Source organism: Monodon monoceros, unplaced genomic scaffold, assembly GCF_005190385.1.
Source record: "Monodon monoceros isolate NGI ecotype Baffin Bay Population unplaced genomic scaffold, NGI_Narwhal_1 Super_Scaffold_3, whole genome shotgun sequence".
NCBI classification, from domain to species: Eukaryota; Metazoa; Chordata; class Mammalia; order Artiodactyla; family Monodontidae; genus Monodon; species Monodon monoceros.
The window spans coordinates 52,545,717-52,559,764 of record NW_021703780.1 but is presented as its reverse complement, the minus strand read 5'-3'; the positions used below and the strand labels follow the sequence as shown (position 1 = coordinate 52,559,764).

At 41.8% G+C, this 14,048-nt stretch overlaps 1 non-coding gene across 1 annotated transcript; it reads right to left on the bottom strand.

Moving 5' to 3' along the window:
- Nucleotides 1-7,539: 7,539 nt before the first annotated feature.
- TRNAE-UUC lies at nt 7,540-7,611 on the bottom strand. The gene has a single exon. It is a non-coding gene; the product is annotated as a tRNA-Glu (tRNA).
- Between the last annotated feature and the right edge of the window lie 6,437 nt (nt 7,612-14,048).

The following is a 14,048-nucleotide window of genomic DNA, read 5'->3' as shown; positions in this document are numbered from 1 at the left end:
AACTCTGAATGCATGGGTTTTATTGTTATTTACAATGAAAAAGTTTCCTACAATTCTTTCTAGAGCACTTTGGATTTATTACACAAATAGTCTATGTTTAGACATCTAATGAAAGGCCAGGCACAAAGCTAATCCTCTTTCTCGCCAATAATTACCATAATAAAGTTGTCAATATCAAGAAAGGTTGCAGTTTGTTAAATATATACACCTAAGACCAAGACGAAGCACAGGCTTTGACCATCCACCTATATTTATTAGAATAGTTCCCCTACTGGTTGTCTCCACCTGAAATCTGTTCTCTAGCTCTGACACCAGATGGTCTAGGCTAGAGTTGGAATCTAACTCTAGCTTTTGACTTAAAGCCTGTGTCCTTAAACACAGGCTGTAGAGTGTAAAATACATAATAACGGAGGCATGCAGATAAGCACAAGCCCAAGATCTGGGTGGGGGGTTGGGGGGGTGGGATGGATCAGAATGGAAAGAAATTACTTTCTGGGCAAACAAGTACATTTCTTGCAATAATTTTAGATTATATCTAGCCCTGATGTCAGCTATGTTATTTCTGACTAAGACACCAAGATTTGTGAGGAAAACCACTAGTTTACAGTGCAATAAAAATGTTAGCAGGCCAAAGGATTCTTTAAACTATTTGGAAAGCAGAAGACTCAGATGCAAAGGTTTTATTTCACCGTGATTTGGTTAAATCAGTCTTGCTCCAATATCCGAAAGACATGTAAATAGAAACATTAATCACAAATGATGCACAACCTTAAAGAGAAAAAAAGATAACCCAGAGGTCAACCTGCCACTGGGAGACTCAGTGAAACTTGTCCTGACTCCCAATTCCGTTGCCTGTAATAGTCATAAGTCCTCTCCACGACATCTGCACGACTGAAAGTTCATTTCCTCCTGCTTCTGTTGCCTCTGAATCCCTAGGTGTCTTTAAATCCACAGCAATCTCATTTCCTTTACCAGTTTCCAAAAGAAAACCATCACTCAAAATCAAGTATTTCATGATTTGGGGAGGCTTCCTGAAGACTTGGGGTGACACATGGAGATGGATTACCTCACAGTGCATACATCTTCCCAGAATCTGCTGGTTTCGCTCTCAACACGTCTAGAGCAACCAATGAAACAATCTCTTCCATTAACCACACAAAATATTTTTAGAATATACCCTGGCCCCTCGAGACAGAAGAGGAGGCAGGTAACTAGTACCACCCTAAGCTCTTATAAAAATGCTTTCTCCCAAAGGTATCTCTCACTTTCTCAGGAGACTTCCAGCAAATTTTATTTTCTCCAGCTCACCACACTATGACAGACAAAACGGTGTCTTAGGCAGAGATGGAAACCAATATTTGTGAGTGTTTATTATGTGCAATTGCTTTATGTTTACCCCCTTATTTCCCTCACAAAGACAACCCTGTGTGGTCTACATCATACAAAATAGAAAACTTAAGTTCAATGAGGTTTGATTATGTCCATGTTTCAAATGCAATGGAAATGACTCTAACTTAACTCAGATTGACAGCAAAACCTAAGCTTAGCCCCAGTCTACAATTTTCTCCACACTTGCCCTCTGAGCAAAAACCAGTCACTCAACCAGTTCAAGGTTAATGCTTCAAGCTGTGCAATACACCAAGGAACTGGAAAGGAACAGGAGAAATCCAAACTCCACTCAGCCTCCTTTTCTCTCATTATAGTGAAATCCCAAATCCCAAGTGTTCCTCTGAGCAACATTGCTATTGTTCTGTGAAAGGTTTGCTGGCTTACTCAAGCAAACAATGTTAAGAACAGCCTTTACTCTACTGATTTGCAGCTAACAAAAAGCAAGGGAGTGCTTTTGTCCCTTTTGCTTGAAGACAAAGAAAAAAAATGAAGAAGAGCTTAATCCATGTAGATGCCATTTTAATCTCTACTTTATTTCCTCCATTTTAGAAAACCTAAACCAACTAGCTGACCAGACCATTTTTATTTCACATTTATGCTGACATTTCCCAATTGCAAAAGTCATAGGGGAGATATTTACAAATACAACAGTGAGGGAATAAAAAAAAAAACCTTTAATGTTCAGCCTAACCCACTTCCCACAGCATCTTTAAATATTTCTTTCTTTGGAGGAGCAGACGTTGGTTGCAACCCTGCACAAAGTCTGAGAACGAAAATGCCTGCTCCCTTTTGAAAATGTCTAATCTCAAGATCCCACAGCCATCTTGTGGAATTTCTGTGTGGGTGTGCATGTCCTCCCACTGAATTTGTGTGTGTGTGTGTGTGTGTGTGTGTGTGTGTGTAGATGTGTTGGGGTGGGGTGAGGGGTGAGGAAAGACCTAGGGGATAAGGGTAAGCATTTTCTATTAGAAATGTGCCTGGGATGTGCAAAAGACAAGAAATGGCCTCAACCAACAGCCAGCCTGAATCACTTAAGCACTGTCTTTAGAAGGTGATACGGCATGATTTGTACAATAACAGTATGGGAAAAGGGTAAACATCCATTACCAGGGGAAGCAATAAATTACAGTACAATCATGTGATGCATCTTATGCAATCAGTACAAATAAATAAATTAGAGTTTTATATACAGGCATGGAACTATGTAAATTAAAAAGTAGGTATAGAATAATATGGATAGTATAATCTCATATGTTAAAATGTACATATTAAATGTTTATAAGTCTTATTGTAATAATCACATATTACATCATGTTATATACAAATAGGTCATATGATTTATGCCCAGGAAAGGAGGTGGTAACAGCACTTGCCTCTGGATGTGACTATAGATGTCTTTTGCTTTCTTCCTTTGGCTTGTCTGTATTTTCAATTCATGCTATAATGAATATGCATTGCTTCTTTCAAAATACATTTTAAAGTTATTTTTAAATGAAAAGATACGCACATGTGAAGAATCCTTTTGCATTCCAGCAGCATCCAAACCCAAATGACAGCACTTTCCTTCAAGAAGTATTTCTGACAAACCTGAGTGTCTGCAGACTGGGATTCCCTCACTAGACAGAAACCCTCCTCAGGCTTCTCAGAGCATCAAGCCAATTAGAGCTGGTGTCACCCTGACACTCCTGGCTTTTGTTCCTGCATGGTCAATGGCAAGCATGAGCTTCCATGGGCAGGGACAGTAGCCAGTTGGAACTCAGATGACATGGGGGCACCTGTCTCCGTTTTGTAACTGAGAATGATGCCCAACTTCCTAGACAAGAAGTACATGTTCTTTTCACATTGTTTCAGGGACCTACTGACGAATAACATACACTGCAAATTTAGTGGCTTAAAACAATGGTCATTTTATTATGCTCGCAAATGCTGTGTGAGGAATTTGAGCAGAACGTAGCAGGGATGGCTTGTTTCTGCTCCACGGTGTCCAGAGTCTCAGCTGAGAAGACTCAAGCAGCTGGGGGCCAACATACTGGAGGCCCCTTCACTCCATGTTTGGTGACTGGGACATCATGACTTAAAGGCTAGGCTCCACATGATCACCAACGTGTGGTCATACCCCCATGTGGCCTCTCCATGTGACTTGGGCTTCTCATTGCATGCACAGGGGAGTGAGTGGCACAAGAATGATCATTCTAAGAGAACCAGGGAAAAACTGCATGGCCTGTTGTGAGTTACCCTTGGGGTTCACATAGTGTCACTTCCACTGGTCCAGATAATCATAAGTTAAAATAGCCAAGATATGGAAGCAACCTAAATGTTCATCGACAGAGGAATGGATAAAGAAGATGTGGTACATATACACAATGGAATATTACTCAGCCATAAAAAAGAATGAAATAATGCCACTTGCAGCACCATGGATGGACCTAGAGATGATCATACTAAGTGAAGTCAGACAGAGAAAGACAAGTATCATGTATCACTTATATGTGGAATCTAAAAAGATGATACAAATGAACTTATTTACAAAAGAGGAATAGACTCACAGACTTAGAAAACAAACGTATGGTTACCAAAGGGGGAAGGGGGGATAGGGATAATTTAGAGGTTTGGGATTAACATATACACACTACTATATATAAAATAGATAAACAAGGATCTACTGTATAACACAGGGAACTATATTCAATACCTTGTAATAAACTATAATGGAAAAGAATCTGAAAAAGAATATATGTATGTATATATACATAACTGAATCACTTTCCTGTACACCTGAAATTAACACAACATTGTAAATCAACTATACTTCAATAAAAAGTTGTTTGTTTGGAAAAAAAAAAATCTTAAGACTGCCTGATTCAAGAGGTAAGGATGGGAAGAGTATCAACAAATTTGTGACCATTTTTCAAAAACCATCACACACATTTATCAAGTTTTTGCTCTGTGAGAGCCACTGGAACTGGAGCTATAAAGGAGAAAAACAGAAAGAGCTCTATATTGGAGATCAGAAGGGCTTTCTGCCCTGTTTTTCCAATAACTCACAGTCTTGGTAATAAATTCCATTTCTCCCTCAGCAAGATAGAAATAGTCATGTTAGGTTGAACCATATAAAATTGCCAGTACTCAACCATTTCTGACCTAAAACAATTGCTATTGGTTTGACCTAATGCTACATAGAAATGTAAGGCTAAAAAGTGATAAAATATAAAATATTCTTAGGGGGGAAAAGTATTTAATGCTCCTTATTTTTTAATGCTCCTTGTTTTTTTTAGCTTTCTTGAATAAGCTTTTGTAATATTTCTACTAAATTTAAAGAGAAATTGATATTCCCTATTGGCTTACTTTTTAATTAAATAACAAAGGTCTAGTCTATGGCCAGAGTGTATGTCCTGTGACTATGGTTCTCCTCTAGTACTTCCTTCTAAACATCTTTTCTAAAACCTTCTTGGGGTTTCACTTACAGCACAATAACAATGCTTACTTTTTATTAACCAAATTCTGGATCCTTGCTTATTTTACATTATATTTGAATAATGTGCCAAATGCTACCATATACTAGCATGTGGTACGTTCAGTATTCGATGGGTTACTTCCTCTCGTTACTCACAAAACCATACTGGTGGTCATCAAACACCAACTGCACTTATAATCAACCACATTTTCTACTATTATAGATTCATGACCACAGAAACAAGCTGGTCTAAGGGTATAATGACACATAGTAGAGACAGATAGGCAAGAAAATATTCTTGGCCAAAACTAGAAGAGCAAGAGAGGTGAAACAAGAGGCAAGTTACTAAAAGGTAATTTTGCCACAAAACGTAACTGCAAAATAATAAGACTCAGTCTCTTGAATGGCCCTAAAAATGGGTCTAGTGACAAATTGCAAGATTTGGAATTTCCAAACACGTCTCAAGAAATGGAGTAATATGCAACCTCTTAAAGGCAATTTTTCAAAAGGCACAAGCCGGTACTGTTAACATTGGGGGTGTTCATTCTCCTGTACAGCTCTAGGTCAGCCATATTACTTCGCTGGTAAGGTAGTTAGTATCCATGTGCAAAATAATAAAAGCCTAAATAAAGCCAAGTAACACCACAATTAATACAGTGCATATACCAGGGGCAGCCATGAGGAACAAGAAAGAACCCTGTCCTTGGATTTCAAGACCCAGAATTGAAGTTACTAATAAGGTGACCAACTCACCCCATTTTGCCCACGACTCACTCCATTTTAAAATTGAAAGTCCCATGTCCCAGAAACTCCCTCAGTCCCAAGAAAATAGGGACTGTTCATCAATCTACTTACTAGACAACCTTGGGTGAACCATTTTTCCTTTATAAAATTCAATTTCTCCGACTGTAAAATGATTTTAAAAAGTAAAATAAAGCCTAATTTGTTCACTTGCTGTGAAAACAATGAAATTAATGTTTCAAAGCACACTTTTAAATGTCTACAAGCCCTTTGTTACCTGATCCAAGGGCACCTGGACAGCCACCTGCCCTCCAATGCCTTCGTGGTCTTGGCCACTAGCCTTTGTTATAAAAATTCTTTAAGTAATTCCATAAGGAAGAGACACTACCCTGCCCTCCTTATCCAGAATGGTCCTGAATGCTGCCCAAGGTCAGAAGAACCCTAAGACCCGCCACCCAGGGAAGGTGACCCCGTCCAGGACTTGGAGGAGCCCCACACTTACAACACATTTCCAGTGAGGACCAGCTTTGCATTTCTCTTGCCAAGTGAGAGTCTCATTAACCACCCTTCATGTGTAGAACTGAATCCCCCTCTCCTCCCACCCCAAACAAAAAGCAATTACAGGAGGGGCAGAGGGAAAAAGTATAAAACTCTGTGTTCAGCAAATTTGGAAAATATTTTCCTCCAAGAGCTATCAGACGCATTTCCTTTGCCTAAGCAAATTAGCAATTGGAGAAAAAAGAAAATGCTTTCAGACTATTACACTAATAAAGAAAACATTAAGCCACTCGTCAGAAAGCTGAGCAGTAATAACAATGGAATTTTTCCAGCCTATAGTTTAATTAAAAGTTGCCAAAATTAGCATCCATGCCCCTCTCCTTCCTCACTCCACACAATCCCCCATCTTCTCTCCCCACGCCTCTCTCACACCTGGAAACAATAACGATATGCAGCTCCAAATGAACTGAGAAAATGAAAATTACCTTCCTAGAGGAAGGAAAGTGCATTTGACATCCACCTTGCTCCAGGACTTGAGAGACTCTGATATAATTACCTCAGAGAGGCTGCGGGCAGATGGCAAGCTCGGCAGCACTGTGTCCTCAGTCAGCAGGACACCGCCGAGATGCTCTTCATGACATTTTGTTCAAGATGTTTCCAGCACACAAAGCTCAGAGCTGGCAACCAGCAAAAGGGCCCACGAGCGTTCATTAGCCTGAAATCATGGCCAACTCACACCTGTGCTCTGCGGGTCCGCACCTCCATCCCTCGGCCCAGCACTCTGGGCAGAGACCAGGGATAGGATCAAGGGTGAGGAGGCTTCTGGAGCAGCCGGCTTCTGACCCATATGCTCATATGGGCAGGAGGGGGGCGCAGCAGAAGAGCTAGTGAAGGGCATGCTATGCCCAATGCTGGCCCTCCTGGGACATCATTCTCCAACACTTTTCAGCTGTGGGAGTCACAGGAGGAAGTCAACACAGGCTGCTAACTCTCAGACAGAAGGTTGGGGTGATCGTGAGAGTAAGGGAGGGCTGAATAAGAGCGGCACAACAGAATTATGGCCCCACCAAGTGTGGAATGTCTCTCCCCCTTGAATGCCCATCTCATCAACATCCTGCTTTCCAGGAATGTCTCTGTCAGTGTCCATAGTAGTCAGGGTAACACATTAGCTGCTGTAACAAACCACCCTGCAATGGAGGGTTATTTCTCTCTCCTGACATATTCCCATGTGGTTCCTAGGTTCCTCTCTCCCAAAAGGATCCAGGGTTCTTTTACCTCACACACATGGTCTCTGAGAACACTGATCTAGGGAAAAACAAAAGCATGGCTAATTGCACAGAAGGACTTACAGCCAGGCCTGGAAGTGGCCTTTGGATGTGACAATACTAGGAAAATACTAGGACGTCTTTGGCCATTTTTTTTTTCCCAGCCACGCTGTGTGGCTTGTGGGATCTTCGTTCCCTGACCAGGAATTGAACCTGGGCCACGACAGTGAAAGTGCCGAGTCCTAACCACTGGAACACCAGGGAAGTCCCAGCCTTTGGCCTTAATACGAGTAAATGAGGTCAGGGCACTCGAAGCCAGACAGCAGCGTACTAAGTCTTAGTGATGACTACTTTAACAAGACAACTAAGAGTTCATTAATTTGTTCCCTACTAATGAGGAATTTCTAGTAATTGAGACAAAACTGAGCTTACCTTTGTCAGCACATCTCCTAAATGCAAATTAGAGTATAGATCATACAAAACAGAAGGATGCTGGAATAGCTAAGAGATGGTGCTATTTTTAGCCGACTTCAGGATTCCTCAAACAGGATGATCCTCTAAGCACAGGTCCAAGTCACAGTGGATGATGTTGGTATGTGAGAAGAGTTAAGTTACAGAAAGGGCCTGGGCTCAGCGGTGAGCCCAAGGGCAGCCAGTCCCTGAAGGGAGAGCTGCAGTCACAGTGGAGAGGAGGTGGGCTGACAGCTGTAATGGCCCGCATTCATGGGCCATGTGTTCATCTTGTTTAATGCCCACAGTCCAGAGGTGTCCTTCTCCCACTGCTGGAGGGAGGTGACGGGAGTGGAGACATCAGAGCCCGAGGGCGGCAGTGGGCTGGGGCAAAGGGCAGATCAGCTCTGATTTCAAGTAACTCAGAAGCTTAAGTATCAGAAATTAATAATTCTGCTTAAAATCTCTTCTAGCTATAAATTATATGATGCAATCAATCCTTCAATATCTTTACTCATTCAACCAATATTCATTAAGTACAAACCTACCATGTACCAGGCACTGTGCCAGGTGCTGGAGCGAACATTCACTTGGTTTCTTCCAAGAGTTCACAGCACGGGACCTTATTATAGTCTACACTGCCTTATTTCATCAAACTAAAGGGAGAATGAAACAAAACAATATATACTACCTCTACTTGCAATAGGAGAATAAAGCAGAGAGGCAAAGCAAATTTCTCAAGGTCACACAGATGGGAAATGGCAGAGGCAAAATTCAACTTGAAAGGAGAATTGAACTTCCTGATGTCTATTTCATTTTGGATTGTACCATATCAGACATACTTCCCCACAACATGTTTACCCAAGGCTGACTTTGCTGTGTTTTGGTTTCTGGAGTTCTTTATTACATCCCCTGAAGGGATCCATACTTACTCCAATACACGGGGCCATGACTGGAAACCTACACTCCCTTTGCCAGAATGTCAAGAAAGCTAACAAGAGCATGTCTTTCAAGGCTTTGATCACAGAGAAGACAAACTCAAGCAGAAATTCGTATTGTTAGAGTGATTACTGTGATTATAATTAATACTAGACACCACAATGATAAGAACATGATGTATTCAGAATGCCTGATTAGAGCCATTTTATCATTATTTTCTTCCTAAGCCTAATGATCATGATCATCGTTATTAATAATGATCATAACCACCGGAAGACAACGACAGCAATGAGGACAAATGGCTCGGAACCAATTTGGTGTTCTCCGGGAAGCGTGCTCCTCCAAGTCTCTGGCTGGTCAGAATGACTTTGTTAGTTGTGAAGTGACTGATATAATGTAATTATTATATTTAATAATAGATGACAAGTGGCGTTACACTGCAGAAGGAAAGAAGGGCGCTCGGGCCACCAGCACAGCACCGGGATGGTGCCGCTCCTCCTCCAGCACAACTGATATGCAAATGCATCCACAGCCATAACCACCAGCGCCCCCTCCCATCTGGCACCGTGGTCATCCATCCGGAAGCTCTGTGGTAGGATAGCCAGGGTCTGAGGGCTTTGCTCTCCCACTGGGTCTGGTTCCTGGGACCACTAACGTGTTAGTCTACTTCCATCCAGACGTGTAGCAAGACCCAGTTTGATGGTTAATTTTTAGTTTTGATGGTCAAGTGTGAAGTTGATTGGTCCAAGGGATGCCCAGATAGCTGGCAAAACACCACATATATGTGTGTGTGTATCTATATATATATCTATATCTATGTATATAGAGATATATATATTTATACATAGATAGATACACACACATACAATATTGGTCCTATTTCTCTGGAGGATTCTGACTATGATACCTAACGTATCTCAGACACCCAATGGAAGAGATACTTAAGGTTTCGGTTGACATGTGTCCAAATATATTAGGGCCAGGACAATGCTAGCTAAGGCCTGAACCCCCCAATGGAAGTTCCCAGGGTACCACAAGAGAGGAGGGTTGTGCTTTTACTGGAAGATGCTACAGAATGTTCAATCTGAGCAGCGCCAAGACCATGGTGCTCTAGCTGAAGAACTCCCTAGCACTCATCACTTTTGAAATGTGGGCATCCCCTCTGTTCCCACCTTACTCTACAGCTGCCCCACCTGGGCTGCTGGAAGCCCTCTCTTCTCCTTTGCTGAACAGCCACGTACTCCGCACCTCCCACCAAAGAGGCAGAACCAGTGTGAACATTAAAATAACCACCAGCCTCTAGCTCCCCAACAACGTGGTCACCCAACGAAGCAGGCTACAGAGAAGGGTAGTAGAACCATTTGTGAGAGGATGGGGGAGCAGAGGGTGAAGAGAGAGAAAGCGGCCAAGTCCAGCAAGAGCGGGAGCATCAACAAACACACACAGAGCCCGTCGTCCTTAGTCCTAGACATCCTGAACACAAACCAGCGACCTTACAAATACTAGAGGTACCTGGACATTAAACAATACGTATTCATGGACTCAGGGAAGTGTCACTGAAATTCTTTCATGCATTCAACAAATATGCGTTGACAATGTAAGGCACTGTGCTAGACTTGAGGATAAAGCTGTAAAGAAGACACACAGCCGAGTCCCCAGGAAACTCACAGCCTAGAGAAGACAATCAATAAACAAGTTCTTAATTGTGATACGTGCTCTGAGGGAAGAGACTGACACGCAACCCTGCAGAACAGCAAGCAACCTGGGTATTGGGAGTTTAACTAGTCCAGGTCCACTGTACATCAGAGGTAGATATTTGAACCTCAAGACTCTGAGTCTTGAGTGTGTTGTTTCCAAATAGCAAGTTTCATAAGCATATTTTCTGACGCAAATACCACATAATGTTGAACATGCAAAACCAGCAACGATATCAACCACAGTTGGCACCAAACTGACCATAAAGTTTCAGACTTCGCGATGAACTTGCCAGTTCATCAGTACTTTCTCACAGCAAGACTCGAGGCAGAACTAGTTCAAGGAAACAGGAAGCTGCCATATTTCCCATTCACCCAAGAATCTTCTGATGCTTATGAAGAAGCCAAAAATTGTGTCACATGCAACAGTTTCAAGCAATTTCAAATCCACCCTCCAGAGTAACCCCAGAGCTTTCTGGACAGTGCAGGAGGGACACACAGGTAAGCATCCACAATGGGCAGTAGATAGTCATAAACAATTCCAGGATTCAGGAGATGAGCAAAGCATTGCTCTAGTTTGCCATCAATTTGCCCTTTATCCCACACACGATTCACCTTACAGGAGCACCCAAGATGTCCTCCTCTCCCTAATCTCCCGCCTCCTTCCTGTTTCCATTTCTACGCTCTGACCCTCTATTCTCACCCCAGGGTCCACCTTAATAGGCCACAGGGAAGTGCCTACTGCCATTTTTAAGAGGAATTTTAAAGCTTGCAACCCTCAAAGTGGAGCATCTACAAGATCTTTCTCAGGATAACACTGGCCCCTTCTTTAGTATAACTTGTATGTACAACTGTGAGTCTTGGCCTCTTTGCCTTGACTTCCAAGAGTGCAGAGAAAAACAAAAGAAGGGGAGGACAAGGAGAAAAAACTACCCTGCCACACCTGGCTCTGCAGGGCTCCCACAGATCTTCTCTAACTGAAATTAATGACTAATGGGCCTTTCCACATCTGAGGCTGTGCACCTTCCCATTTCCTGAAGGCTGGGGTAGCTAGACCCCACACACTCTTTAGTTTGGTATCTAAACAGGTCATGCTCTGAGCTTAGGCTGTACCATTCAGGAAAGTGTGAACCAGCCACATACTGTCCTTATTCTCCTGAGCATCAAGGTTCAAATCCCAATTACAGTAAAAAAGAAAAGTAAACTTCATGGGAACTTGGAGGCCACTGTAAAATCCAAGCTCTAGTCTGAAAGAAATAGCCTGTCAAGTTCTTCAGAGGGAAAGAAGGAAGGTGTAATAGAAAAACTATAGGAAGCCACTGTCTTCCCAACTTTTTATCCATTTTCTACCTCTGGGTCTGTGATCACTGATGGCCCTTCTGCTTGGAATCTTCCCATATCGTCCCTCATCAAATATTAGCAATAGTTTTAGGCTTCATTAAAAGGTTGCTTCCTACAAGAAGCCTTCCCTTATTTATTTCCCTCATAAACAATAATATTGTAACAGTAACGTACATTGAGAGTTTACTATAACGCCAGTATTGCACGTATTTTTGCTCATTAAATTTTCAAAACCATATTATCAATATTATTATCCCTATCATTATCCTATTCACTGTTATTGTTGTCCTTATCATTAATCTTATTTTTCAGATGAAGCTCAGGTAGGTAATTTTTCAGAGAGCACCCAGTCAGAAAATATAGATATACATAGTAGAACCACAACTCTTTGTATTAGTTATGACATAACACACCCCACTCCCCATCCCCACCCCAACAGGAAGCCTGTAATATAGTAAATGCTCAACTAATGCTGTTTTTAATTGAACTGAAATAAAGTTAAGTAATAAGAAGTACGATACTTAAGGATAAAAGATGAATGAAACCATAATATAAGCTTAGTCACTTCCTTGAAAGTGTGGTCATGGGTGAGTCACATTGTTTTAGTAGTTCTAATGAAAAGATGAAGAAGCCTGTTTGAACAGATGGTAATTTGGGGATCAGAGACTAGGCCTTGCTAGCCATCCAGCCTTTGGAGACATCCTCAAGCAGTTAAGAAGAGCCTAGATTGGCATCTAACCAGCTGCAGAAATGTGTATGTGACACCAGTGTTGTTAATCCCCAATTGCCCTGCCCTCCCACCAGAAAGGCTAATGCACACAGCATTGCCCCAACTGACTTATTTAAGAATAAACTTCTGTATTCGTTTTCTATTGCTATGTAACAAATTACCACAAACTCAATGGCTTTGAACAACACCCATTTCATGATCTCCTTGTTTCTGTGAGTTAGGAGTCCATGCATGGCTTAGCTGGGTTCTCTGGTCAAGGTCTCACAAGGTTGAAGTCAAGATGTGGGCCAAGGCTGTGGTTTCATCTAGAAGCTCAACAAGGGAAGAATCTGCTTCCAGACTTGCTTGTGTTGGTGACAGAAGTCATCTCCTTGTGGGTTTCATGGCAGCTTCAAAGCCAGAAATGGAGAGTCTCTGTTTCTTGGAGTCTCTGATTTCAAAGAAGCCCTAAGCTGTCTTCTGAAGGGCTCATCCAATTAGGGCAGGCCCACACATGACAATCTCCCAAATCATTAACTCAGTCAAAATCCTTTTACCTTCGCCATATAACATGATCATGAGTGTGATTCTATTAGAAGCAAGCCACAAGTTCTGCCCACACTCACAAGGAAGGAATTAAATGGGACACAACGGTAGGGGGAGATGATGATAGAGGCCATCTTGGAATTTTGCCCATCACATTTTTCCTCCATCTTTCCCTAGAATAGATTCTGTTGCCTCAAATAAAAGAATTCAAGCTCAGGTCTGGGACAGGCTAACATAACCTTGTCTCCCCAATTTCCGAGTTAAGGTGTCTTCTAAATTATTGATTCTATCACCCAAATACTAAGTCTCCCCTATCTTAACCATCAAGACACAAAAATGTTTATTTGGAATCCTTATTTCCTTCTCCTCTTTTCTTTTTAGATGTTCCCATTAGTTCTCAATAATGATTTGGGTCATACTCCAGATTTCCTTTCCCTCTCTCCCATTGTTTCTAACACAATAACAATAACGACAATGACAGCACTGTGATAACAGTGTCAGGCAGTTCTGACAGAAGGGAATCATTTGCCCCCACCCCCTTTAAAGACTTCCACAATTTCACATCTGTCAGGGGCTGATGGGAAAACAAACCTAATTAAGTTTAATGTCAAGTTGTATCACCTATTTGTGAACTCTTTCTATTTCTTTGTCTCAGAATCTGTGGAACGTGATGGACAGCAGCAAACCTCTCATTAGCACATTTCCCATTGCCAGCTCAGGTACGTGAATGTTCCCTCACCAGAACTTGAGATTCCAGTCAGATTCTCAATTCCATCTGGCTAGTCATCCTCATTATTATGCAAATGCAAGCTTCACCTGAAGGCAAGAGCTTTCTTCTTAATATTTAAATTCCATCTCATTTTCACTGATCTCTAAACAACAGCCCATCTTTGAACTTTCCTTGGAGAACATTTTAGGGATGAAATGTCCCCCAAGATTGTTTGATTCCCTCTTTAAAACAGATCGGAATGACTTGGAGAGAGGTGCATGGAAGTGGCAGGGAGGACTACTGGCCCACCTCT